This window comes from Mauremys reevesii, linkage group 3 (genome assembly GCF_016161935.1).
Source record: "Mauremys reevesii isolate NIE-2019 linkage group 3, ASM1616193v1, whole genome shotgun sequence".
NCBI classification, from domain to species: domain Eukaryota; kingdom Metazoa; phylum Chordata; order Testudines; family Geoemydidae; genus Mauremys; species Mauremys reevesii.
Genome location: NC_052625.1, coordinates 164,666,727 through 164,692,034, shown reverse-complemented (window position 1 = coordinate 164,692,034; position 25,308 = coordinate 164,666,727). Strand labels below are relative to the sequence as shown.

At 47.2% G+C, this 25,308-nt stretch overlaps 1 long non-coding RNA gene across 1 annotated transcript in view; it reads left to right on the top strand.

Moving 5' to 3' along the window:
* LOC120400630 overlaps positions 1-6,930 on the top strand; it is a 39,152-nt gene extending 32,222 nt beyond the window's left edge. The window contains exon 3 of the long non-coding RNA XR_005595933.1: positions 6,727-6,930. This is a non-coding gene — a long non-coding RNA (uncharacterized LOC120400630). The remainder of the gene's footprint in view (positions 1-6,726) is intronic.
* Positions 6,931-25,308: the final 18,378 nt, after the last annotated feature.

Here is a 25,308-nt window from a genome sequence, read left to right as displayed (position 1 = left end):
CCTGGGTGGTGTTCAAGTTTTATTAATGCTTTATTTTGGAGGCCTTACTAGATTCAGTCATGCAGAGCAACACATCACACCCAGAACGGATGCAGAAAGTGTTGCTTCCTCCTCTCTTTCTCCCAGGGACCCAGTCTCGCTACTTTGCCACAGTTTACTCAGCCATGCAGCTGATGATTTCAGTTGTGCTTACAATTTTCCCAACTGGTGCTGTTGATTATCTGGCAGTGTGGGACACCCCAGGAAAGTCAGCTGAACATTAGTGTTGCTGGAAGAACAGAAAGCTGGTTTTTGACTTTCACTATGCAGCTGGTTTTCCAGTCAGAAAAAACAGCTGCTGCCGTCCCTCCAAAGGACAGGCAGTGAGACAAGACACCCTCTAAGCATGAGAATTGCTGTTTGTCATTTTCAATGCATTTAAATGCAGATTTTCAGGCCTTTTATGAGAGCCGGACATAAAAGGGCAGAACCTTGACCAAGGGAACTTGTCATACCCAGTGTCAAACACTGTCCTTCCATAAAGCCCAATCCTGACCCTCCCAGGCTTTGCTCACTTGCTAGAGCTGTCAGGCTTGACCATCCTCCACCGCTGTGAAATGTGACTTGGGTTTGGAGAGGGAGACGTGCCATCGAGGACAGCTCCACAACCCTGGAACTTTAAAATTCGCCTGGTCCTGTGAAGAGTTTCCTGCCCCAGAGGCAGATTTCAACTGAATAACACTGAGTTCCTGTGTAAAAGACCCTTCCTGCATGTATTGTTATTATTGTCCAGGAGAGTGAAAACTGAGCAGTAGTGAAGTGAGGCCATGAATTTTATAGGGTGGAGATTGGCTTCACTAGATGTGGGCAATGCTTTATGTATGGGCCTCCCCACCCCACCCCTGCTAAGAAAGTAACAGTGCATTAATTTATAGTAAAAGCTACGTAAAAGTATGTATCAATCTGGGGCAGTCTTTGGGGTCCTAGATGGCACCAGCGTGTGGGCATTGCTGAACGATATGTTCTGACAGTCATAAAGATGACAGTACAATTGATAAAATCAATCAAATATTGTAAAATGTATTAAAGTTTAGAAATGTGAACTTCACCTTTCCACATTAGCCCTGGGGTTCTTCCAGTCAGGTGTCTATCTAGTCTACCTTTGGCAGTAGCAAATACCTGATGTTTCAGAGGACGCAAATGTGCAGCACTGTATGATATCATGGTAAATGAACATGTGTTAAGCCCCAATAAAACATTTTTCATCGGAGGTTCTCAAAGTTCTTTACAAAATAGTGATGATCATGAGCCCCTTTTACAGCTGGGAAACAGGCACAGAGAGGATAAAGAGCCTGCTGAAGGTGATAGAAGAGCAAGAAACAGAGCCCAAGTCTTCTGACTTCTTGGGCCCTGTCCCCACCGATAGACCACACTACTTAGAGCATAGCACAGCCTTGGGGAAGGGATTCCTTTCCCTAGCTTGAGATCAGCTTGTCCTTTTCTACAGTTAAAATTGCTACCAAAAATATATAGATATAAAAATTTGTATAATACATCATGGAAGGAACAGTACAATCATGTACAACTTGCTCCCTGTGCTCATCTACTTTGTTACATGTGTTTACTCTTCTAGCTTTCCCACGTATCACTTGTTTATGCTTTTTGAAGATAAAATGGAAAAATACTTGTTTGTATTAGCTTTTGGATTGAGATCCAGGGGAAATGTCACACGCTATCAACTGATGATGTGGCCAAATCAATGACATTGTCAAAAACTAGACTCAAAGTTTGGAGACTGAAAAAACAGCAGCAGAATTCATGTAGCCATACAGTTGTGGGGGGGACACCTCCATTTCCTGTCACCTCAAATCTCTTAAGAGTTTGAAAACACTCGAGCTAAAATGGAAACAAACATTGAGTGGGATTTTCAAATACACCTAGGAGCACACCTCCCACTGATTTCCAGGAGTCTCTTTGGTGTTTTTGAAAATCCTCTTCTTGTTTCACAAACATTTGAGTTTTTCTAAATACAACATTATTTAGTGTTTGTTAAATATAGAGTAATAGAATCATAGGGTTAGAAGGGACTGCAACGGTCATCTAGTCTAACCCCCTGCCAAGATGCAGGATTTGTTGTGGCTAGGGTAACCAGACAGCAAGTGTGAAAAATCGGGACAGGAGATGGGGGGTAATAGGTGCCTATGTAAGACAAAGCCCCAAATATTGGGACTGTCCCTATAAAATCAGGACACCTGGTCACCGTAGTTGTGGCTAAGCCATCCAGCCTCCTTTTGAAAACCTCCAGTGAAGAAATTTCCACCCCTTCCCAAGACAGTCTGTTCCATTGTCCTACTGTTCTTACAGTTAGGAAGCTTTTCCTGAGAGTTAATCTAAATCTGCTCTGCTGTAGTTTGAGCCCATTGCCTCTTGTCCTGCCCTCTGTGGCAAAAGAGAACAACTTTTTCCATCTTTTTTATGGCAGCCTTTCAAATATCTGAAGACTGCTATCATATCCCTCCTTAAGTGCCTCTTTTCCAAACTAAATATACCCAGTTCCTTCAGCCTTTGTTCGTATATCTTGAAATGCCATCCCTTTGATCATCTTTGTCGCTCAGCTGTGGATCCTTTCCAGTTTCTCTACATCCTTTATACACTGGTGACCAAAATTGGACACAGAACTCCAGCTAAGGCCTAACCAACGTCGAGTAGAGCAGTACTATCCCCTCCCATGACTTGCATGCTATGGCTCTGTTAATGCAACCTAAAATTGCATTTGGTTTTTTTGCAACAGCATCGCATGTTGACATTGTGATTCACCACAACTCCCGGATCCTTCTCAACAGTGTTGCTGCCAAGCCAGGAAGTATAAGTAGCGTGTAGAGACAAAATCAGAAAAGCCAAGGCAAAGAATGAGTTACATAAGAACATAAGAACATAAGAAAGGCCGTACCGGGTCAGACCAAATGAACAGCTGGCAAGAAATGCTAGAGACAACAGGAAAGGGTTCTTCAAATATGTCAGACAAAAAAGAAAACAAGGATGGTGTTGGTCTGCTACTCAACGGAGAAGGTGAGCTGGTAATCGAAGATGATAGGAAGGCAGAGCTGCTCAATGACTACTTTGCTTCAGTCTTTTCTCACAAAAAGTAACATGTGACTGGATGATTAGTGAAGTTTCCGTAGACAATAAAGAGGACGGGATGCAGATTGGAATAAGTAAAGAACATGTCTGACAAGTTGAATGAATTCAGATCGGTAGGGCCGGATGCTATTCACCCCAGTGTACTGAAGGAATTAGCTGAAAAAATCTCGGAGCCACTGGCACTAATATTTACAAACTCATGGAAGACTGGAAAAGGGCTAACGTAGTGCCCATCTTTAAAAATGGGAAAAGGAGGAGCTGGAGAACTATAGACCAGTCAGCCTGACTTCGATACCTTATAGGCAAATGTTAATACTATTATAGCTAAGTGACCATATCACAGTTATGGATGTATCTTCACAGATCAACTCTGGGAGATATGGTGATAAGAAGAGTAGAGATATTACAGACCAAACTGTTCAGTCCTCAGTAGCTGGGGTTACTGGTGAGTGTTTGAAACACAGATTCAGATATAGTAAAAGCCTATTCTCATTCCCAGAAAAGTCAGGGAACCTCACTCTTCGGAAGCTGAAGTCCCCAGAAGTATCCCCCTTCCATGGTTAGCAGTCTGTGTCAACAGTGATCCTCTGCCCCAGTATTGTTTAAAATGGATGTGGTTTGAGAAGCATTGAAACAAGGGGATGCAATGCAGCATATGGCCTTTGGCTGATGCCACAGGGATGAGTAAAGTACAGAAACTCAGAAGGGTGAGGTTAATATTATGAAATGCCTACGATCCAGGAAGCATTGCTTCCCCTTTCTTCATGGAGTCTTTTCGGGAATGCTTTCCTGTTTTTCATTAGGCAGATATATGGCAGTCTCTGGGCATGGATTCACAATTCCCTACATGGCCAAAAAAAAAATATTACAAGTGCTTGGCCTCTGAGTGCCTGTGTTGTGAGTAAAGTGTATGGGATCAGATATCCCATCCTGTGTGTGGGAAATGGCCAAACATTTCAAAATGCACTCCAGCAAATGTTTTAGAGGAGGGAACATGTGTAATTAAAAAATAGTTAAGGAGCTTGATTCTCTGCAGAGTCCAAACTCAGGTCACAGGTCCTGGTTTCTCAGCCAGTTAGCGCCAGCGCAAGATAAAGTTTCAGAGGGACAGCTGGGACCTCAGGGACCTTATTATTATGGAGAATGAGGCCTAGTGGGACTCTACTCCTCCATTCCCTCTCCCCACTTCTTTCCCACACCCAACATGACTCCTCCCTCCCCTATAAATTGGGACAAGGATTACAGCACAGGAGCCACCTCCATGTGATTTATGCCAGTGGAGATTCCCCCTATGCAGGAGTGATACTTTAGTGGCAATCCTCAGTCACGTTCAGTTCATTTTGCCCTTCATAACGGCACAAAGTGAACTTGGCAGACCTTGAGAATCTGGCCTAGTGTTTTTCTGTAGCTTTTATGTTACAGGCCTGTGAGAGTAATGAAGGAAAGCACACAAGTGTAAGAAGCTTCTCAGCTCTATAAGAAGCTAAAAATCACCAACCCCCAGTTTGTCAAGAACTCCATCAAAACATAATTTATTTATGTTCAGCCCCAAAAAACCTAAAAACCCAATCTTAGCAATTCAAAGACACGACTGAAAGGTAACAGACACATAAGAAATCAATTTGCCATCAAATATGTCAACTGCTTCTAGTCAGATAACAGGGAATTATTTAAAACACTCTCATCAAAATCTACAACATCATCTTCATAGAGAGGAGCTTTCTTTTTGCCTAATTGTACTTGATAGGAAAATCATCATCATATTAAAAACATGGTTGTAGTTTTAATCTTTTATATTGCTTACATTTTGCCAGAAAAGCCAGAGAAAGCCAGAGATGAGAAATTCATGGCATAGTGTCAATAACTTTCCTTTGTGATTTTGGGTAGTTTTGCTAAAAGTTAATTTAAACATTGTATCTTTCCCTGGCTTCTGCACACTACACATTCCCAGAATCACTGAGAGAGTCCTAGCTGGGGTAGATGAAGCAACCAGTTATTTAACTGGGGTAGATTTCAGAAATATATGGAATATCTTTAGGATATGTAATTGAGTTCAAGGGCTAATAGATGTATATGTTTTAAGCTCAGAAGGGCCCATTATGATCATCTAGTCTGAGCTCCTGCCTGACACAGGCCATAAAATTTCACTGAGGGGTTCTTGCATTGAGCCCAATAACTTCTGGTTGAACTAGAGCATATCTGTGAGAAAGACATCAAAGCATGATTTAAAGATTTCAAGAGCTGCAAGCTCTACCACATCCCTTCGTAAGTTGTTCCAATGGGTAATTTAGAAAGTCTAATAAAATAACTCAGCAGACTGGAAGTTTTTTCAAATAACTCCTCCCCTGCATCCCTGAGATGTACTCTTTAATGCTTATAATGTGCTATCAGATTCTCAATGTGCTATAGTATGACAAGCTAGTGGCTTTGTTTACTCCTGATCTCAGGGAAAGCGTTATGAATTGCGAAAACCATTTCCTGTTCTGTGGCAGTCTTCATGCAAGAACTAATGTAACCCACATGGCTCAATACTACAGCACTCATTTTGGGTTGGTTTTTTTTGTGGGTGGGGAGGGATTGGTTTATAGAAGGGGAGAGAAGTATTGGGGAGGAGACATGGATTTGTTTGTAATACTCTTTCTCTGCATATATGCGGAGGACAGGACAGGGCAACTCAGCTAGAAGGGCCCAGAAAAATCCAGAAGTAGGGTAGAGGCAGTTACTGGACATTCTTGGTGGCTGTTTCCGAAGCTGTGAAGAAAAGTTTTCATTCAGGGCAAGCAGTCTTGCGGGTTGCATATATTCACCATTTGAGAGCTGTACCAATTGGAACTCAGGAGCAGAAAGGTTATTAATAGAACTGGTCAGAAACATTTTGATAAACATTTTTTTAACCAAACTTACCAATTTATGAAAATGGAAATGTTCCATGGAGCCATGTTGACTTTGACAAAATTCCACCCCAGGCAGGTTTCTGTTGGAAATCTGTCTGGATTCCTGCCACATTGCTGGCCTGGCTCCTCATCAGCCTAAGCTTCCAGGACTTCCAGGCACTTGGTGGGTTGATGGGGAGCCTGGAAGCTCTGGCAATCCCAGCTCCCAGGCTCACAGCTCTTCAGTAGCCTGGGCTCCCAAGGTCCCTGCTTCTGGGACAGCCCACCTGACAGACTACCATAGAACTGGGGCTCCCATGGCTTCCAGGGTCTCCAGCTCTAGGACAGCCCACCAAATGGGCTGCCTCAGAGTCAGGGATCTCAACAGAGTTGGGTGGAGAATGGTAACTCTGTTTCACTGAGAATTCTGTGAGGAGAGTGTGAGTGGAGCATTTGTCATCCCTACAGGCTACAGGATCTGTGGAATTTACATTTAGCTATCAGCTGATTGCTTTAAACAGGGATTCTATCTCAGTTAAAGAGAGAACAGGGGCAGTGATGAATGAGCGGAGGGGGTTTATACATTCTTTACTTAACTGAGCTTATGGAGAAAAGATAGCATCCTATAGAGGGAAAGCCTTATAGAAATCCAGGGAATGTATGTATTTTATATGCTAATTCTAATGCCTGTACCATTTTGGATATAGCCTATAGATTTCTGTTTTTCCAGCAGCTGAAGAGACAGTCAGCTACTAGCCAAAGTGTTGGAATGCTGCTACCTAAAAGAATCCCTGGACTTGTGTGTTGACAAGGCTCTGAAGTGTTTAGAAAAGAACTGAGATGCTTCCATTCTTCTCAAGCTCTGAAGAATCTAGCTGACACACACACTGCATAGTATGGCCATGTTATAGAGACCAAGAAACCATCTCAGAGAAGACCAGAGGTGCTGACGTATAGACATATAAATGTTATGTTGATACTTCACATATGCAACAGCAAGAAAGTGGGGAAGTTTGTATAACAACTAGTAGATTTACTACCGAATAACTTTTGTTTAAGAACAAGTGTTCCAAATTCTATTTACAATGTTCTGTGTGCATTAAACATTTGTTTACTATTAAATGGTGTGGTATTCTCTCGCTCTCTGATGCTGACTGGGAATGGTTACTAACTACAATCAGCTGATTGACATGTCAGCACACTGACTAAATTACAGCAAAAGGGTGGCAGGGATGCAGCTGTCAAAAATGGATATTGAGCTGGCGGCTGCTGCATTTGCATGTAATCTGATCCCCTGGACATAAGTGATCATTTAAGAATGAAGGATGTAGGTATTTAACTTGTATGACAAATATTCATGATTCATATCAAATTATTCACAATTTATTCTACAGTATTTCCTGCAGGAGGAGAGCAAGAAAACAAACTGCCCATGTTTATGCTTGAAGCTTTGAGGGTATAGCACACTGCACACAATTTTACAAGAACTGCTGCTGCCACCCTCAGGACATTCTTGGGATCATAAGGCACCTTGAGTTTAACCTTGATTGAAAATGAAAGTAAAAAGATAATTAAAAATTAAAGCTGGCGCTGTAACCCCCCCCTGAAGCTGGGGAAATCAGGACATATTGTTATCAGTCAACTGAAATGAATCGGAATAAAACAGTAGTAAAGACAAGTTTTTGAGATTAAATAAGCTATTTAATCAAATACAAAGAAAGGGAAACCTACTTAAAATGATCTCTATCAGCACCAATTAAAGAGATGTGGGCGGCTTCCCCTATTGGCTGCAGTTTGAAACCAGTTTAAAAAGAAATTAAATGAATTCTTGACTTCAGTTAAAATGCTCTGTAGCACCCCTTCCCTTGGAGAATTCATGTAACCATTTCTGAGAATCAAGGGCGGCAAAGCTTGCCCAAAAGGGGATGGGGGGGCAGGTGGAGGGTCTGCGGCACAGTGCCCCACAGCTGCTTTGGCTCCTTAGCTGGGCTTCAGCTGCTGGCCTGAGGGGCTTGGGGAAGAGGAGGGGGCGGGACCCCTGCCAAAAAGTGAACAGGACAGGCCTGTGGAAGCCAATTAATAATTAACAAGGATTTGAAGAGAGCTTAATGAATGTTAGTTAGTTAGCATGAGTTAGGCTAGCTGTGACCCTAATGACATGAGATTTGTAGAAGCAAGATAATGTAAGACAGAGTGAACTGTGTGAAAGTTATTATGACCTTGCAATATGCAGTCTTGCTTTTTTCTAGTAGTGAGACAAATAAGATAGCAGAAAAGCTTAAGTATAAACAAAATGTATTTGTTGCTTTTTACCATCTGTATTATTGCTAGAAATTGTCTGTAACAAAGGTATAAAGGCTTGATGTAATTGTTTACCAGTTGAGAGACCTGTCCAGGACTGGGGCGACCCTGTGTCCTATGGCACTCTCTCCCTCCATTGTAATTACTGGAGAAATAATAAAGTATTTGATTTTGCTGCACCCAAACAAAAAGCAAGAACTGAGTTTTTCTCCGACAATTTGGGGGCTCGTCCGGGATGGCAACGCCCACGGACCCGCAGACACTACTACGGATCATTCCCCTTCGAACCCCATGGCGCCACATGAGAGGTATGAGACCTTTTGAAATCTCTATTGGGGTATCGGAGGAGGACTGTCCGTGAGGACGTCTGTCTCTGTTGGGCTCACGCCATCTGAACTTATTGACTGTGCAGCAGGATCAGATGCAAAGTGGTATTGGGGAGAGGCCCCAATAAGGTTAGTTTATAGCAGTACTGGGAACTGCTGAGTTGGCCAAGGAAATGCATAAGGTAATGCATAAGGTAATGCATAGGTAAATGCATTAGAATGCACCGGTGCTGAGGGGTTTTTACCGCCTCAAGAGGGGTTGTCATACCGCCTCATGGTATTGGTCTGGACCAGGTAAAGATGCATCGTGGTTAAAAAAAAAAAAAAAAGTAAAGAAAAAGGTAAAGAAAAAAAAAAAAGGTTAAAAAGGAAGAAAAGAGGCCTTGGTGTGTGTGTGTGTGTGTACACCAGTGTGAGTGATCGTTATCGGAAGACGCCCAGAGTACTCTGTGAAGCGGAAGCTAATGATCAGGACTGCTCTAACGCAAGCCCGGTAACTAGTGGATCTTTAGGAGATCCGACCCACGGTGGGCTGACTCAGCCTGGCATAGTCCGGCGAGGAAGCTGCCTGGGTCTAGGAGTGTGTGAACCCATCTTCCCTCCCCTTTCCCTTCTGTGTGGGCTACTGACAATCTGTTCGTCTCACTGGATGCAATTAGAGTAAGCGGCGCCGTCTCCCAGAGACTAGCTGATGCTCTTTGCTGAAGGGAGGTGTAGGAGAGTCGTAGTCTTCCTTGTGAGTCTCTCCTGTGTGAGTACCCTGTAGGGAGAGATCCTTAGTTTCTGAGCCGCTAGCGCGGACAGGGCACCCCCTGAGTTTGTGTGATTGGAAAATGGGGGAGGGACAGTCTAAACATTCCACCTTACCCCCTAAGGGTACCCCAGCATATTACATGTACGTACATTATGGTCCTAAAACCTGCAGGTATTTAAATGATTGGAATCTGTACACGCGTGAAAATTCATTTAAACAATGCCCATTAGAAGGTACCTTCAATCTAGATAAGATCATATATCTCAGAGGAGCCTTTAATCACCAAAGAAAAGTCTCTGACACAGTGTGAGCAATTTGTCTAGGAACGGGTTAATTTGAAATTCAGCTTAGCCCTGAGATAAAGGAGAAGTTGTTTTGTGTTCAAGGTCAAGAATCAGTGCGGACTATGCTAAGTGCAAAGAAAAACTGCTTTCAGCCTCAGCTGATGTGGAAAAATAGAGACAGAAGCAAACCAAAGGCAGTACAAGTTACAGAATTGGAATTATATTTGCAAAGCTTAGCTTTCCAGTGAGACATGTGTGAGTATTAAAGTGGCTTAAGGCTTGGGGCATTCATATTTTTCCTGAGTGAGGTGGGAGCATTCCCAACACTCTCCATTGTTGTTTTATTATTTTTAATGAAGCTTTAAAATTTGATTATATGCTCTGTCAGTCTGATCACCTGACATGAGGGATAAATTAGTAACAGAAATTTGTCACAGTTTGGTGAGCAATTAATAATGGGGGAGCCCTGCAGAATTTACACCATCTATCTGTTTTACCCTTGTTATTTTATGTTTGCTTTGTTTGGTATTGTTGGTGTTATATGATAAGGATTGTATGATTATAGGTGAGCCCTAATAGAATAAGGAAACACTATCTGGTTTTGTTCTGTTTTGTTTAACCGGTTACTGTTGTTTTTCTGCTCTGTTCATTTGGGCGTTGGGTGTGTGAGCGGAACTGAACTTCTCGTTCGTAATTCCTCAGAGTGGAAGCCATGTGTGCGATGAAGCTCTGAGGTTGTATTGAGATCTTTCTGTCCCACCCCCTGTAACGGACAATGTAATAGAAGTAGAAAAATCTGGCTTAGACTGTAATTCTCTCTGCTTTCTGTGTAATTTTCTTTTCTGTTTAAGCGTCAGCAGACAAATGGGTGGGTCTCTGGGTAGACCCCCTAAAGGGGTTTGGATTGTGTGTTAAGTAAATGGCCTTTACCCAATGGCCATGTATTCTTGCCCAGGTGGCAAGCCTTACAAGGGAGGACTCGGGTATCTTGTGAGTAGAAATGTTTTGGGGAAAAGACCAGAAGGGTGGGGGCTAGTTGAGAAGCTCACCATCCTAGCTAAACTGGTAGTGGAGCAAATTGGTGCAAATGGAAGGGACGATTCAGCGAGGAAAAAGGATCGGGCCCAGGTGGGCAGGCAACAGACAAAGAGATTGGAAAACAGGTTGGAAACTTTTGAGGGTGTAGTGGTAAGAAGGAGTAAGTGAATATAAGCATGAGGATTTCAAATACTCAAGAGGATATTTGGAATGGTGATTTGAGTTGATAAAAGTGACTGTTGGGAGACAAGCAAGTGATTTTTAAGGAAAGTGAAAAGTTGACTCTGTAGTTGCTGGAGGGAACAGCAGTTGAACTTTGTAAAAATGCTAAAGAGAAAAGTTTTTGGTGTCTTTGAAATGTTTGTAAATAAATTCAGGCAAAGAAATTATTAGATTGCAATCATTTGGCTATGAACAATTTTGTTAAATCAGTTGAAGAATGTATACAGTGCTATGTAATGAAAATTTTATTAGGCTCTAAAGGCACTATAAGTGGTGATGTTTTCTTTCAGTGTTTAAAAGCAGGAGTTAAAAGTCAAAAAAAAGCAAGCCAGAAAGCATCTGTGTTAATGCAAATTAACTAACTGATAAGGTAGAGGCCGCTGAACCAGGGCTGTCTAAGAAACACATACGAGAAAATATGGGGTAATTCCTCTGTTTTGCCTAGGATCAACAAGAGTATTTGTATATTTTAAGTATTTAACTGCCCAGAAGGGGTGGACCTCTGTTTTTGTCTTTCAGATAATCAAAGAAAACTAATGCCAGCTGCACAGCATTCAATGTACCATGATTTACTGGCACAGTCACAATTATGTTGTGTGTTCTATGTTCTGTCTTGTGGTGTTTGTCTCGTGGCCAGAATTGTTGTGTTTAATATTTTCATGAGATGGTCTGATTTGAAATCAAGTGGAAGTGTTGGATTGAAATGCAGATACTTGTTTTGTTCAACTTAGAATACAAAGTGTTTGGTTACATCAGAAAAATGTGATATACTAAAGTCTAATACATTTTCTTAAGTAAGAGAAAGAAGCTACATTGGCCAAATCTTTTAATTGAGAATTGTTGTTAAAATTTGCATACTGTCAGTCTTTGGAAGCAAGGACATGAAAAGTTAACCCACTCCCCATATTGTACAAGGGATCCTTCTGGCTACCTCAGACTTTTAGCCAGAGGGCTGGGGATGGTGGAAAGCTATTGGACTAGAGGTTATATTAAGTGAACTTCTCAAAGTGGGTGTGCTTGTCCTGGCTTGTTGTTCCAAAGTTCTGTAATAAGGTTATTTTAGTGAAAGGGTATATGTGGCATACATTGAATAATATGACTAATGTACTGTATAACAGTAATGTTTATGTGTTCATGGTATAAAAGAAGGTGTATAAGTAAAAAGTAAAAGTTTCCTTTGTAGGTTAAGAAAAAAAAAAAGAAAAGAAAAAAGCCATGAAGGGAGAAAAAGAGAATAGCTAACATGCGCTGGCCCCAGTCAAGGACACCGCTCATGGCTAAGACTTGGCTGACTACCAAGGAAAGGGGGGGATGGTTGCTGCAGTTAAACGAAATTGGTGTGCAGCGGGCAGCCCACCCTCCTCCTTGGGGCCTTTTGTAAATATTCAGCTTGATTTTATTTCAATGTCTAAATGTTGTGGTTATGGATATGTATTAGTTTTAGTTGATGTATTTACCAATTGGGTTGCAGCTTTTCCCTGCAGGAAAGCAGATGTCAAGACTGTTGTGAAATTTTGCTTAAAGATTTTGTGCCACGTTTTGGCATCCCTGTGAGTATCAACAGTGATCGTGGAACTCATTTTACTGGACAGATTGTAAAGGAGTTATGTGCAGCTCACTGCCCTCACCACCCACAGTCTGCTGGGACAGTGGAACGCCAGAACGGGATTTTAAACGAATAAACTGGCCAAGATTTGTGCTGACACAAACTTAAAGTGGCCAGATGCCCTTCCTTTGGCACTGATGAGTATGGGAGCCATTCCCAATCGAAAGACTGGACTCAGCCCTCATGAAATTTTGACAGGACACCCAATGCGACTACCAACTGCACCCCCAATAACCCCAGCTCAGATGGACATTCATTTGATGGATAACATAATGCTTAAGTATTGTCAGGCACTAATGAAATGTGTTAAGTCTTTTTTATACACAGGTGATGGGAGCACTACCGAAGGATCCTGTGCAACCTTGCCACTCGTTGGAACCAGGAGCCTGGGTCTACATAAAGATCCATCAACGAAAGACTGCCTTGGCTCCATGCTGGAAAGGCCCTTTCCAAGTCCTGCTGACTACCGACACCGCTGTAAAGTGCCACAGACTGACTGCTTGGACCCAGGATTCTCACTGCACAAAGACCCCTCCACATCAGAAGAATTTTCCTACTGATAATTCGCCTATTCTTTCTTCTAGTTCTACTGTGCTTCTGGACAGCAGGAAAAAGGACAAGGTGACGTACTAGCAACCTCTCCCTTGTCCACTGACAGACCTACTGTGCCTTTGAACTTTTGTAGAAAAAGCAAATCATTACAGGATGATGTCCTGGTACTCTCCCCTGTAGGATGCTGAACCACAACTGCTTCAGGAAAGAAGAAGAAACACTCACTCCACTGACATTGCCATAGTCCAGGAATTGCTGACTAAAAAGGACATTGAGAACTGACCCTGGTGAATAAACAAAGAATTACACACTGGCAGGAAGAAATTTGTGGGACCCATGCTTGGGAATGTGGTATTAATTGGATTTTGGGGTTTATTCTACAGGCTGCGCCCTGTGTTTTGGATAAATCCTTCAGTATGTATTGCCCTCCCTAATTGGATTTTAAATGACATTGCCCTTATCCAGTTTTCAAATCACTTTTACATACCCAGATTGCTCACAAGGGGCTGCCATTAGATTAGCACAACGGAGAACCTGGAATAAGAGGACATTGGGCAGATCCCTGTGGGCTGGGGCTAATAGTGTCGTAGCCATTTGGACTATTCTTAAAAACCATGAACATGATAAGAAATTGGGTCAACTAGAAAAGGCCACTCTAGAAAAATAAGAAATTGGGCCAACTAGAAAAATAAGAAAAAGCTTATTTTTGAAGCTCAGCTATCTTAAGTACAGGCTGGAGTTGGTGAGTTACATGTCATTTCCACCCTTAGTTCTATGACCCAGAAGTTACTGACAGAGATGGTATTGAATATCACTGAGGCTGGGAAGGCATTGCAGTGGGATCTAGACCAGACTTGGCCCACTGCCCTTACGGACACATCAGGAGTACCATCTGATCTGTGGTCATGAAGACATACTTGGACACTTTCTGGATGGAAGTGTGGACATTCACAGTGCTCCTTCCAAGCATATGGACCGGTTAAGGGGGTGTGGGCTCCCACATACCGAATCCTGCCGGGTCCATGGGGAGGATGCATGTGGGATTGGGTGATTCACCGAGATATCTGGGAAGTGAGACCGCCTGATACTCCTAATCGATTTTTAGTTAGTGCTCCTGGGATTACAGCTGATATTTGGATGGGGTTAGGAAATCTATGGACATTTTGGCCGTTAGAACCACCACAGCTTCAGTGTATACGGAAACTGAAGCCAGGGGAAGTTGTCGCTGTTTATGACAATATTTGCTGTGAGGGTAGAGGTCAAGGAACTACCCTGACAGGACACCCACTTTTTCAAGCTAATGATAGCTGTGTGTACGTTAATGCCACCACTTTACAAGATATACATATTAATCTTACCACTGCTGCAGGCAATCATATCATTTATTGGCCTGCAGATAGAATGTTGCAAGTAGCTCTTAGATTTCAGGTATATTTTAATTGGACTAGAGTAGTGCCTGATCGGTTTCAAAATTTGCTTTCATTGTTACCAGAGGTTCGAAGAATCTCTGAATTGCATGGGCAAATTCATATGCTTCGGAATATATATATCATGCTGAACAGAATGCCTTTCATACAGCTTATAGAGTGTCTACTTTATGTACTAAGTATGATGTATTGTGCTTTGTAACCAAAACTGTACAACAACCCCATTATTTTATTCCTATGGGAATGTTATTGTTTGTAGTGTTGTTAGTTAGTTTAGAATTATGTTGTTGTTGTTGTAAAAGACGTAATGATAGTAATAATACCTTTCATGTTCATGCTAATCATGCATTGTCATTACATCCCATGAAAACCCCTAAGGATAACATATCTGCTGTAGAATCTGAAATCCATGGTTTAATGCAAATTGAGATTTGAAATATTTGTTGTACTAGAAGTACAAAAGGGGGGAGTGTGGAAGCCAATTAATAATTAACAAGGATTTGAAGAGATCTTAATGAATGTTAGTTAGTTAGCATGAGTTAGGCTAGCTGTGACCCTAATGACATGAGATTTGTAGAAGCAAGATAATGTAAGACAGAGTGAACTGTGTGAAAGTTATTACGACCTTGCAATATGCAGTCTTGCTTTTTTCTAGTAGTGAGACAAATAAGATAGCAGAAAAGCTTATGTATAAACAAAATGTATTTGTTGCTTTTTACCGTCTGTATTATTGCTAGAAATTGTCTGTAACAAAGGTATAAAGGCTTGATGTAATTGTTTACCAGTTGAGAGACCTGTCCAGGACTGGGGCGACCCTGTGTCCTATGGCACTCTCTCCCTCCATTGTAATTACTGGAGAAATAATAAAGTATTTGATTTTGCACCCAAACAAAAAGCGAGAACTGAGTTTTTCTCCGACAGGCCTGTCCACTTCAAAAGTAGGAGGGCTCTGGCCCCCTGGTCTCCCAATTCCGGGGCCCCTGCTGAGAACTGAAATGGCTTGCCAGAGGAATGGCTGAACTTGCATTGTGTTTATAACCATTCTGCCAGGTGGAGTCAGCAGCAGCCAGAGCTGGGTTCAATGTCTAGGGTTTTCTTTTAACAACCGAAAATAGAACCAGCTTGAGCCCCCACCCAGCAATCTGGGAAAAAAGACGGTTACTCACCTGTAGTAACTGGTGTTCTTCGAGATGTGTTGCTCCAATCCATTCCAGTTAGGTGTGCGCGCCGCGCGTGCACGGCATCTCGGAACTTTTTTCCCTAGCAACCCCGGCGGGCCGGCTGTCGCCCCCTGGAGTGGCGCCGCCATGGCGCTAAATATATACCCCAGCCGGCCCGTCCGCTCCTCAGTTCCTTCTTGCCGGCTACTCCGACAGTGGGGAAGGAGGGCGGGTCTGGAATGGATTGGAGCAACACATCTCGAAGAACACCAGTTACTACAGGTGAGTAACCGTCTTTTCTTCTTCGAGTGATTGCTCCAATGCATTCCAGTTAGGTGATTCCCAAGCCTTACCTTAGGCGGTGGGGTCGGAGTGAGACGTGGCGGAGTGTAATACCGCAGAGCCGAAGGCTGCATCGTCTCTAGACTGCTGCACCAACGCGTAGTGAGAGGCGAAGGTGTGGACTGAAGACCAGGTGGCCGCTCGACAGATGTCCTGGATCGGGACGTTGGCCAGGAAGGCAACCGATGAGGCGCGGCGCCTTGTCGAGTGGGCGGTGAGGCGGCATGGCGGCACGCGAGCAAGCTCGTAACAGGTTCGAATGCATGCAGTCACCCAGGACGAAATTGTCTGGGAGGAGACCGGCTCACCCTTCATGCGGTCGGCGACGGCGACAAACAACTGGGTCGAACGCCGGAAAGGCTTCGTTCGCTCGATGTAAAAGGCGAGCGCCCTGCGGACGTCCAGGGTGTGAAGCTGTTGTTCCCGAGGCGAGGCATGCGGCTTCGGGAAGAAGACCGGGAGGAAGATCTCCTGGTTGAGGTGGAAGGCCGATACCACCTTAGGGAGGAAGGCCGGATGTGGCCGAAGCTGTACCTTGTCTGCATGGAAGACGGTGTAAGGTGGGCCCACCGTTAGCGCTCGAAGCTCCGAAACTCGTCTCGCGGATGTGATGGCGACGAGGAAAGCTGCCTTCCAGGAGAGGTAGAGTAGTGAACACGTGGCCAAGGGCTCGAAGGGGGGACCCATCAGTTTGGCCAGGACGAGGTTCAAATCCCAGGTCGGGGTCGGACGCCGCACCGGCGGGTATAAGCGGTCCAAGCCTTTAAGGAAGCGGGAAACCATCTGGTTGGAGAAGATGGACCGACCTTCCAGCGATGGACGAAAGGCGGACACTGCCGCGAGGTGAACCTTCAATGAGGAGACTGCAAGACCTTGCTCCTTAAGGTACCACAGGTAGTCGAGGATGGTAGGTACGGAACGACGAATGGATTCAGAGAACGCTGATCGCACCAAAGCGCGAACCTCTTCCACTTCGCGAGGTAAGTGGAGCGCGTGGAAGGCTTGCGGCTTTCCAGGAGGACCTGCTGAACTGCCGCGGAGCAGCCCCTCTCTGCGTGGGTCAGCCACTCAGGTACCAAGCTGTAAGATGGAGGGACTGCAGGTTCGGATGGCGGAGTCTGCCGAAGTTCTGGGTGATGAGGTCCGGCCACAGCGGGAGGGGGATGGGTTCCCGAACGGAGAGCTCGAGCAGCAGGGTGTACCAGTGCTGCCTCGGCCAGGCCGGCGCTATGAGAATGACGTGGGCTCTGTCTCTCCGAAGCTTCAGGAGCACTCGGTGCACGAGCGGAACTGGAGGGAAGGCATAGAGGAGGCGATCCGTCCAGGGTAGAGAAAGGCGTCGGACAGGGAGCCTGGCGAGCGACCCTGGAATGAACAAAACCGGTGGCACTTCCTGTTCTCCCTGGAGGCGAATAGGTCTATCTGGGGAAACCCCCACCTCCGGAAGATTGTGTGGGCGACGTCTGGACGGAGGGACCACTCGTGAGATAGGAACGACCTGCTGAGCCGGTCGGCCAGCGTGTTCTGCACTCCCGGAAGAAAGGATGCTTGAAGGTGAATGGAGTGGGTCACACAGAAGTCCCACAGAAGCATCGCCTCCCTGCATAGGGGGGAAGAGCGCGCTCCGCCCTGCTTGTTCACGTAGAACATTGCTGTCGTATTGTCCGTGCATACTGTCACACATCGGCCTTGCAGATGGGGGCAGAAAGTTTGGCAGGCTAGACGGATCGCACGCAGCTCGCGGACATTGATATGCAGGGCGAGCTCCTGGGTCGACCAGAGGCCTTGGGTGGAGATCGCCCAGGTGGGCCCCCCAACCGAGTGCCGAGGCGTCCGTGGTGAGCGTGGCGGACGGGCGCGGAGGGTGGAACGGGATCCCGGCACACACGGTCTCCGGGTCGAGCCACCATCGGAGGGACTCGAGGGCCACTCTGGAGACCGTCACCACCATCTCGAGCGGGTCCCGATGTGGCCGGTACACCGACGCCAGCCAGGACTGGAACGGGCGGAGGTGGAGCCGCGCGTACGCGGTCACATACGTGCAAGCCGCCATGTGGCCCAGGAGGCGGAGGCAGGAGCGCACCGTCGTGGTCGGGAAGGTGACTAGGTCCGTGATGAGGGTGACCATCGTTTGATGGCGGGCGCGAGGGAGACAGGCCCGGGCTATGGTGGAGTCGAGGACCGCTCCGATGAACTCCACGCGCTGAGAAGGGATGAAAGTGGACTTCTCGACGTTGATGAGGAGGCCGAGCCGCCGGAAGAGGGACCGGATCTCTGCCACCTGGCCCAGCACTAGTTGTCGAGATTGTCCGCGAACCAGCCAGTCGTCCAGGTACGGATACACGTGGATCTGACGACGGCGGAGGGCTGCGGCGACCACCGCCATGCATTTGGTAAAGACCCTCGGTGCGGTGGAGAGACCGAATGGCAACACCGCAAACTGGTAGTGGGCGTTGCTGAGCACAAATCGGAGGTAACGTCGATGAGGAGGATAGATGGCGACATGGAAGTAAGCGTCCTTCATGTCGAGGGCGGCAAACCAATCTCCCGGATCCAGGGAGGGAATGATGGTCCCCAAGGTGACCATGCGAAACTTGGGCTTGAGCAGGAACTTGTTCAGCTCGCGAAGGTCCAGGATAGGACGTAGCCCGCCTTTCGCTTTGGGGATAAGGAAATAGCGGGAGTAGAATCCCCTGCCCCGCCTGTCTTGAGGCACTGCTTCTATGGCACCCACGCTCAACAGAGTCTGGACCTCTTGCAAGAGGACTTGCTCGTGAGAGGGGTCCCTGAAGAGGGACAGGGAGGGTGGGTGGGAAGGCGGGGGCGAAACAAATTGAAGGCGGTATCCTGACTGGACTGTTTGCAACACCCAGCTGTCCGATGTCAAATGGGACCACGCCGAAAAGAAATGGGAAAGGCGGTTGTAAAATAACGGGGAAGGATCCGGTAGGGAGAGAGATGGGCCGTCCTCGAGCGTCCCATCAAAAAGCGGACTTGGCCCCCTGTGGAGCCTTGGACGAGGCCTGCCCCTGGTTCCGCCGATTGCCCGACGGGCGACGGCGGTTTTGGGCCGGTCGCCGGCTAGAGTACGGCCGATAGCGCTGTTGGTAGCGGGCTGGTTGCGGCCGGAAGGGTCTGCGCTGTGTCGCCGGCGTGTGCATTCCGAGCGTGCGGATGGCGATGCGACCGTCCTTCAGGGTCTGGATCCGAGAATCCGTCTTCTCGGAAAACAGACCCTGGGTGTCGAACGGGAGATCCTGGAGAGTATACTGCACCTCCGGCAGGGTAGAAGATTGCAGCCAGGAGATGCGCCTCATCGTCACGCCCGATGCCAAGGTCCGAGCCCCGGAGTCCGCGGCGTCGAGGGCAGCCGTGATAGAGGATCTGGAGGACCTCTTTCCCTCCTCCAACAAGGCCGAGAACTCCTGACGAGATGTTGATGGCAGGAGCTCCGTGAATTTCGCCAGGGACGTCAGGATGTCAAAGACGTACCTGGCGAGAAGGACCATAATGTTGGCAATCCGCATTTGTAAGCCCCCTGCGGAGTAGACCTTACGGCCGAGCAGGTCCATGCGGCGGGCGTCCTTGGATTTGGGCGCTGGGGCAGGTTGGCGTGTCTCTCCCGGTCGTTGACGGATTGAACGACCAGGGAGTCCGGAGTAGGTGGGAATAGAGGTACTCATAGCCAGTCGGGGCTAAGTACTTACGCCGACCCGCGTGCTGTAGGCTGAATAGAAGCGGGGTTTGCCAGAGCGTAGTTGCATTTTTTTGAATTGTCCGCACAAAGGGCAATGCCACTCGGACGGAGTGTCCGCGACCACATTGGTGATCGGGTCCTCATCCTCCTGGACCTCCGCCACGGAAGGCCCATGGCGGCCGCCGCCACGCGGCGAAGCAGTTCCTGAAAGGCCCGAAGGTCAATGGGCGGGGCTCGTTGGCCACAGCCCTGCCACGCCTCGTCCGCGAGGACGATGAAGAGACGCCCTGCCCGATAGGTTCTGGCACCGGGGCTGGTGGCTGGACCTCCGCTTTCTCTTGCGGAGTGGCGGGTTGGCGGTCCGTAGGAGCGGGGACCTCGTGCGGAGGAGAGGGAGGCGGTCGGCTAACTGTCGCTCGGGAGTCTGGTCCCGGCGGTCCCATCCCGCAAAGGAAAGGGTGCCCTGTGCCTCATGGTGCGCCCAGGGGACCCAGTAGCCCCACTGCTCGTGATGGAGTCCTTGCGGGGTCGGCAACTGCTGGGCGGCATCGTCTGCACCGGAGGCCACCGACGCTGGGCGGGATGGCCAAGGCGGTGCCGAGGCGCCGAGGGAATGACCCGCAGAGGACGGGAGACCCTCCGCCGACGGAGCCGAAGGTCGATAAGAGTAGCGACGGCTGGACGGCGATCGCGACCGTCGGCCACCACGGTGCCGGAGCTCGACCGGCGCCGGAGCTCGACCGACCGGGATCTGCGGTGCCGGGAAGGACTTCGCGAGTCGCGGTGCCGCGAGCGGTGCCGGGATGGAGATCTCCGGCGGTACCGGCGGTACGGCGACCTGGATCTGGACCGGTGCCGGGAGTACGACCGGTAACGAGATTGAGAACGGTACCGACTCAGACCGGCGACGGATGGTGCCCGTGGCGGGATGAGGAACGGCGCCGGGATGGTGCTCGGTGCCGAGATGAGGAGCGGCGTCGAGATCCCGAGCGACGGGACGGCGACCTGCGGCGGGACCGGGATCGGGACCGGGAGCGCCTTCCGTGCCGTTCGTCCAGGGAGGGCGGCCGTGTCATCCTGGCCGGTTTCCCCACTGATGTGACAGTCCGCACCGGCGGTGCCGGGGGCTGGAGGCTCGGTGCCTCTATGAGCCGGATTAGCTCACGCGCAGAGGAGAACGTCTCCGGCGTTGACGGCAGCCTTGGCTCCACCACGGTCGGTGCCGGGGAGCGCGGCGATGCCGGACTCGACGGCGCTTGCGGTGCCGGAGTCGAGGGCCCAGGGCACGCCTTACGCACGGCCGCAGCCACTCTCGCGGCATCCTCCGTGCGGGCTTTTGCCACTGCTTTCGCGAGCTGCTGACTGTCTGAAGGCGAAAGCGAGCGGCGCCGGGTCTTCTTGGTCGCCGGCTTAGGCACCGGGGCCGCGGTGCCGGAACGGCTCGGTGCCGCAGGTGCACTCTGCACCGACGAAGCCCTCGGTGCCGGCGCGGGCGGTGCCGGGGGTTGGAGGGACGCCTCCATAAGGAGCTGTTTGAGGCGAATGTCTCGCCTCCTTACGGGTCCGCGCTTGAAAGCCGAGCAGATAGCGCACTTGTCCGCGGCGGTGTCCTTCGCCCAGGCAACGGAGGCAAGAGCCGTGGGGATCACCAACCGGCATAGGCCTCTGGCACGCTGCGCAGGGCTTAAAGCCCGGTGCCTTGGGCATGAGCCCGCACCGGGGAAGGAAAGGGAGGAACTACCCCCCTTATCCTTACCTAAATCACTAACTAACTAACTATTGAACTAACTATACTAACACTAAACGAACTATGTACAAGGAAAAGTAGCGAGAGCTAGGGTTGTGGAGGACAGAGAGCACTCCACAGTTCCAACTGGCCGTCACGGGCGGTAAGAAGGAACTGAGGAGCGGACGGGCCGGCTGGGGTATATATTTAGCGCCATGGCGGCGCCACTCCAGGGGGCGACAGCCGGCCCGCCGGGGTTGCTAGGGAAAAAAGTTCCGAGATGCCGTGCACGCGCGGCGCGCACACCTAACTGGAATGCATTGGAGCAATCACTCGAAGAAGAACTAAACACCGCCCTGGGCATCTGTAAGAAGCAACACTTCCCCTCTGACAAGCACTGTTGTGGCCCCATGTGGTAGATAGGATTTTAGACAGCTTACAGTCCTTTTTCCTTTGTAGAGAGGTGAAGTGAGTAATGTAGATCTCCTGTCTTATTTTAGTGAAGTCCGTTTGTATGGAAGTTTGTTTATTTATGAAAGTCTCCAGGTTGGAGAGCTCTTTTTTGATGTTTTCCTGTTTGCTATATAGGATGCTGATCAGGTGGTTCCTCAGTTTCTTTGATAGAGTATGGCATAATCTCTCACTGTGGTCTGTGTAGTATGTAGATAGGATTTTTCACCTTCAGTCCATTTGGTATGATATCATCTTCCTTTCCAAATGCAAACATCTGTCTGTACTTGTGCAAGTTTCTTCATGAGGTTGATGGATTTCCACTCCATACGGCTAAATGCAGTGCCTTGCATGGTGTCAAATATCAGAGGGGTAGCCGTGATAGTCTGGATCTGTAAAAGCAGCAAAGAGTTCTGTGGCATCTTATAGACTAACAAACGTATTGGAGCATGAGCTGAATTGGTTAGCAGTCTAGGGTAGCCAGCTTTCAGAGAGCTATATCACCCACTTCTGGACCAGTATGGCCACCCTCATGTTTGTGTTGTGATGCTGGAGGGTGGGGGCAAGCTACTCAGAAAACTCCAGAAATGTAGATTTCTTCATGCAAAAGTTGTGAAACCACTTCTGGTCATCCCAGGTCTGCCTGCTGCTGCAATCCCACCAGTCTGTGCTTGTGGCCCTACTCCAGATGTGCTGTTTTTATGTGGCATTATCAGCATCTACACCAAGAATCATGGGCCATATCTGCCAGGTCCATTCTTCCATGTCTGTATCATCTTCTGCCTCGTCCTTCTCCATCAGGTGTCTTTGGTTGGTCAGTATGTCCACCACAGTATGTCCATCAGCATCTCATGGATTCTTTGCCCATTTGCTGAAACACAAGTGAAAGTGCAAGCAAGAGACAGCCTTCAAATGGTGCCTTCCCCTTGTTGCTGGCTCCAGTTGCTGGAGTTTGCAGACTCAAAAAGTGGCTTGGCAGGATCTGTTGGGAACCATGGAGGCTGCAACAACTTTCTGTAGCGTATGAAGTAGACAGTCAAGGATTCCCACACTGCCCCACAAATCAGGCCCTAGAGCAGCAACAGCTGGGGAGGGTGCTAGGAAGCCTGGGCTAGGGTGGTTTGACTTGGGTCTGTGTACTGCAGTGTGGATCCTGGAACTCCAGATTTGTGGCCCTGGTCCAGAAATTCAAAACCTAGGATCAATATGCAGTGGGGACACTCAAGCCACGGTCTTGCAAACCCAGAGTCTGCAGACTCAAGTCCCACTAGCCTGGACTTGCATTCCAGTGTACACATACCATCTGTAACCTCCCTGAAGATGCTGTCATTTCCAGAGGACGAATGTTGTAACTGTGGAACGTCAAAGGTAAGGGACTGTTGGGAGATTGATTGCAAGGTGGGAAATTTGCTAGGGCCACTGGTAGAAGAGCATCATTGTGAAAGGCTTGGATTTGGAAGAAAGAAAGCAGATATCAAGAAGCCAGTCACCCATCACTATATAAACTTTAGAGCTTAATAGAGCTTTCTGATTGGCTGTCAATGTCAAATCCACAGCAATAACCTTCATAGACTTAAGGTCAGAAGGGACCATTATGATCATCTAGTTTGACCTCCTGCACAAAGCAGGCCACAGAATCTCACCCACCCACTCCTGTAACAAACCCCTAACCTATGTCTGAGTTGCTGAAGTCCTCAAATCATGGTTTAAAGACTTCAAGGTGCAGAGAACCTTCCAGCAAGTGACCTGTGCCCCACTCTGCAGAGGAAGGTGAAAAACCCCCAGGGCTTCTGCCAATCTCCCCTGGAGGAAAATTCCTTCCCGACCTCAAATATGGCGATCAGTTAAATCCTGAGCATGTGGACAAGACTCACCAGCCAGCACCCAGGAAAGAATTCTCTGTAGTAACTCAGATCCCACCCCATCTAACCTCCCATCACAGGCCATTGGGCATATTACCTGCTAATAATCAAAGATCAATTAATTGCCAATATTAGACTATCTCATCATACCATCCCCTCCATAAATTTATCAAGCTTAGTCTTGAAGCCAGATATGTCTTTTGCCCCCACTACTCCCCCTGGAAGGCTGTTCCAAAACTTCACTCCTCTAATGGTTAGAAACCTTCGAATAATTTCAAGTCTAAACTTCCTAGTGTCCAGTTTATATCCATTTGTTCTTGAGTCCACATTGGTACTAAGCTTAAATAATTCCTCTCCCTCCCTGATATTTATCCCTCTGATATATTTATAGAGAGCAATCATATCTCCCCTCAGCCTTCTTTTGGTTAGGCTAAACAAGCCAAGCTCTTTGAGTCTCCTTTCATAAGACAGGTTTTCCATTCCTCAAATCATCCTAGTAGCCCTTCTCTGTACCTGTTCCAGTTTGAATTCATCCTTCTTAAACATGGGCAACCAGAACTGCACACAATGTTCCAGATGAGATCTCACCAGTGCCTTGTATAACGGTACTAACACCTCCTTATCTTTACTGGAAATACCTCACCTGATGCATCCCAAGACCGCATTAGCTTTTTTCACAGCCATATCACATTGGCAGCTCATAGTCATCCTGTGATCAACCAATACTCCGAGGTCCTTCTCCTCCGCTGTTACTTCTAACTGATGCATCCCCAATTTATAACCAAAATTCTTGTTATTAATCCCTAAATGCATGACCTTGCACTTTTCACTATTAAATTTTATCCAATTACTATTACTCCATTTTACAAGGTCATCCAGATCTTCCTGTATGATATCCCGGTCCTTCTCTGTATTGGCAATACCTCCCAGGTTTGTGTATCTGCAAACTTTATTAGCACATTCAAACTTTTTGTGCCAAGGTCAGTAATAAAAAGATCAAATAAGATTGGTCCCAAAACCAATCCCTGAGGAACTCCACTAGTAACTTCCTTCCAGCCTGACAGTTCACCTTTCAGTACGACCCATTGTAGTCTCCCCTTTAACCAGTTCCTTATCCACCTTTCAGTTTTCGTATTGATCCCCATCTTTTCCAATTTAGCTAATAATTTCCCATGTGGAACGGTATCAAATGCCTTACTGAAATCGAGGTAGATTAGATCCACTGCATTTCCTTTGTCTAAAAAATCTGTTACCTTCTCAAAGAAGGATATCAGATTGGTTTGGCATGATCTACCTTTTGTAAAACCATGTTGTATTTTGTCCCAATTACCATTGACCTGAATGTCCTTAACTACTTTCTCCTTCAAAATTTTTTCCAAGACCTTGCTGACTACAGATGTCAAACTAACAGGCCTATAGTTACTCGGATCACCTTTTTTTCCTTTCTTAAAAATAGGAACTATGTTAGCAAATCTCCAGCTGTACAGTACAACCCGAGTTTACTGATTCATTAAAAATTCTTGCTAATGGGCTTGCAATTTCATGTGCCAGTTCCTTTAATATTCTTG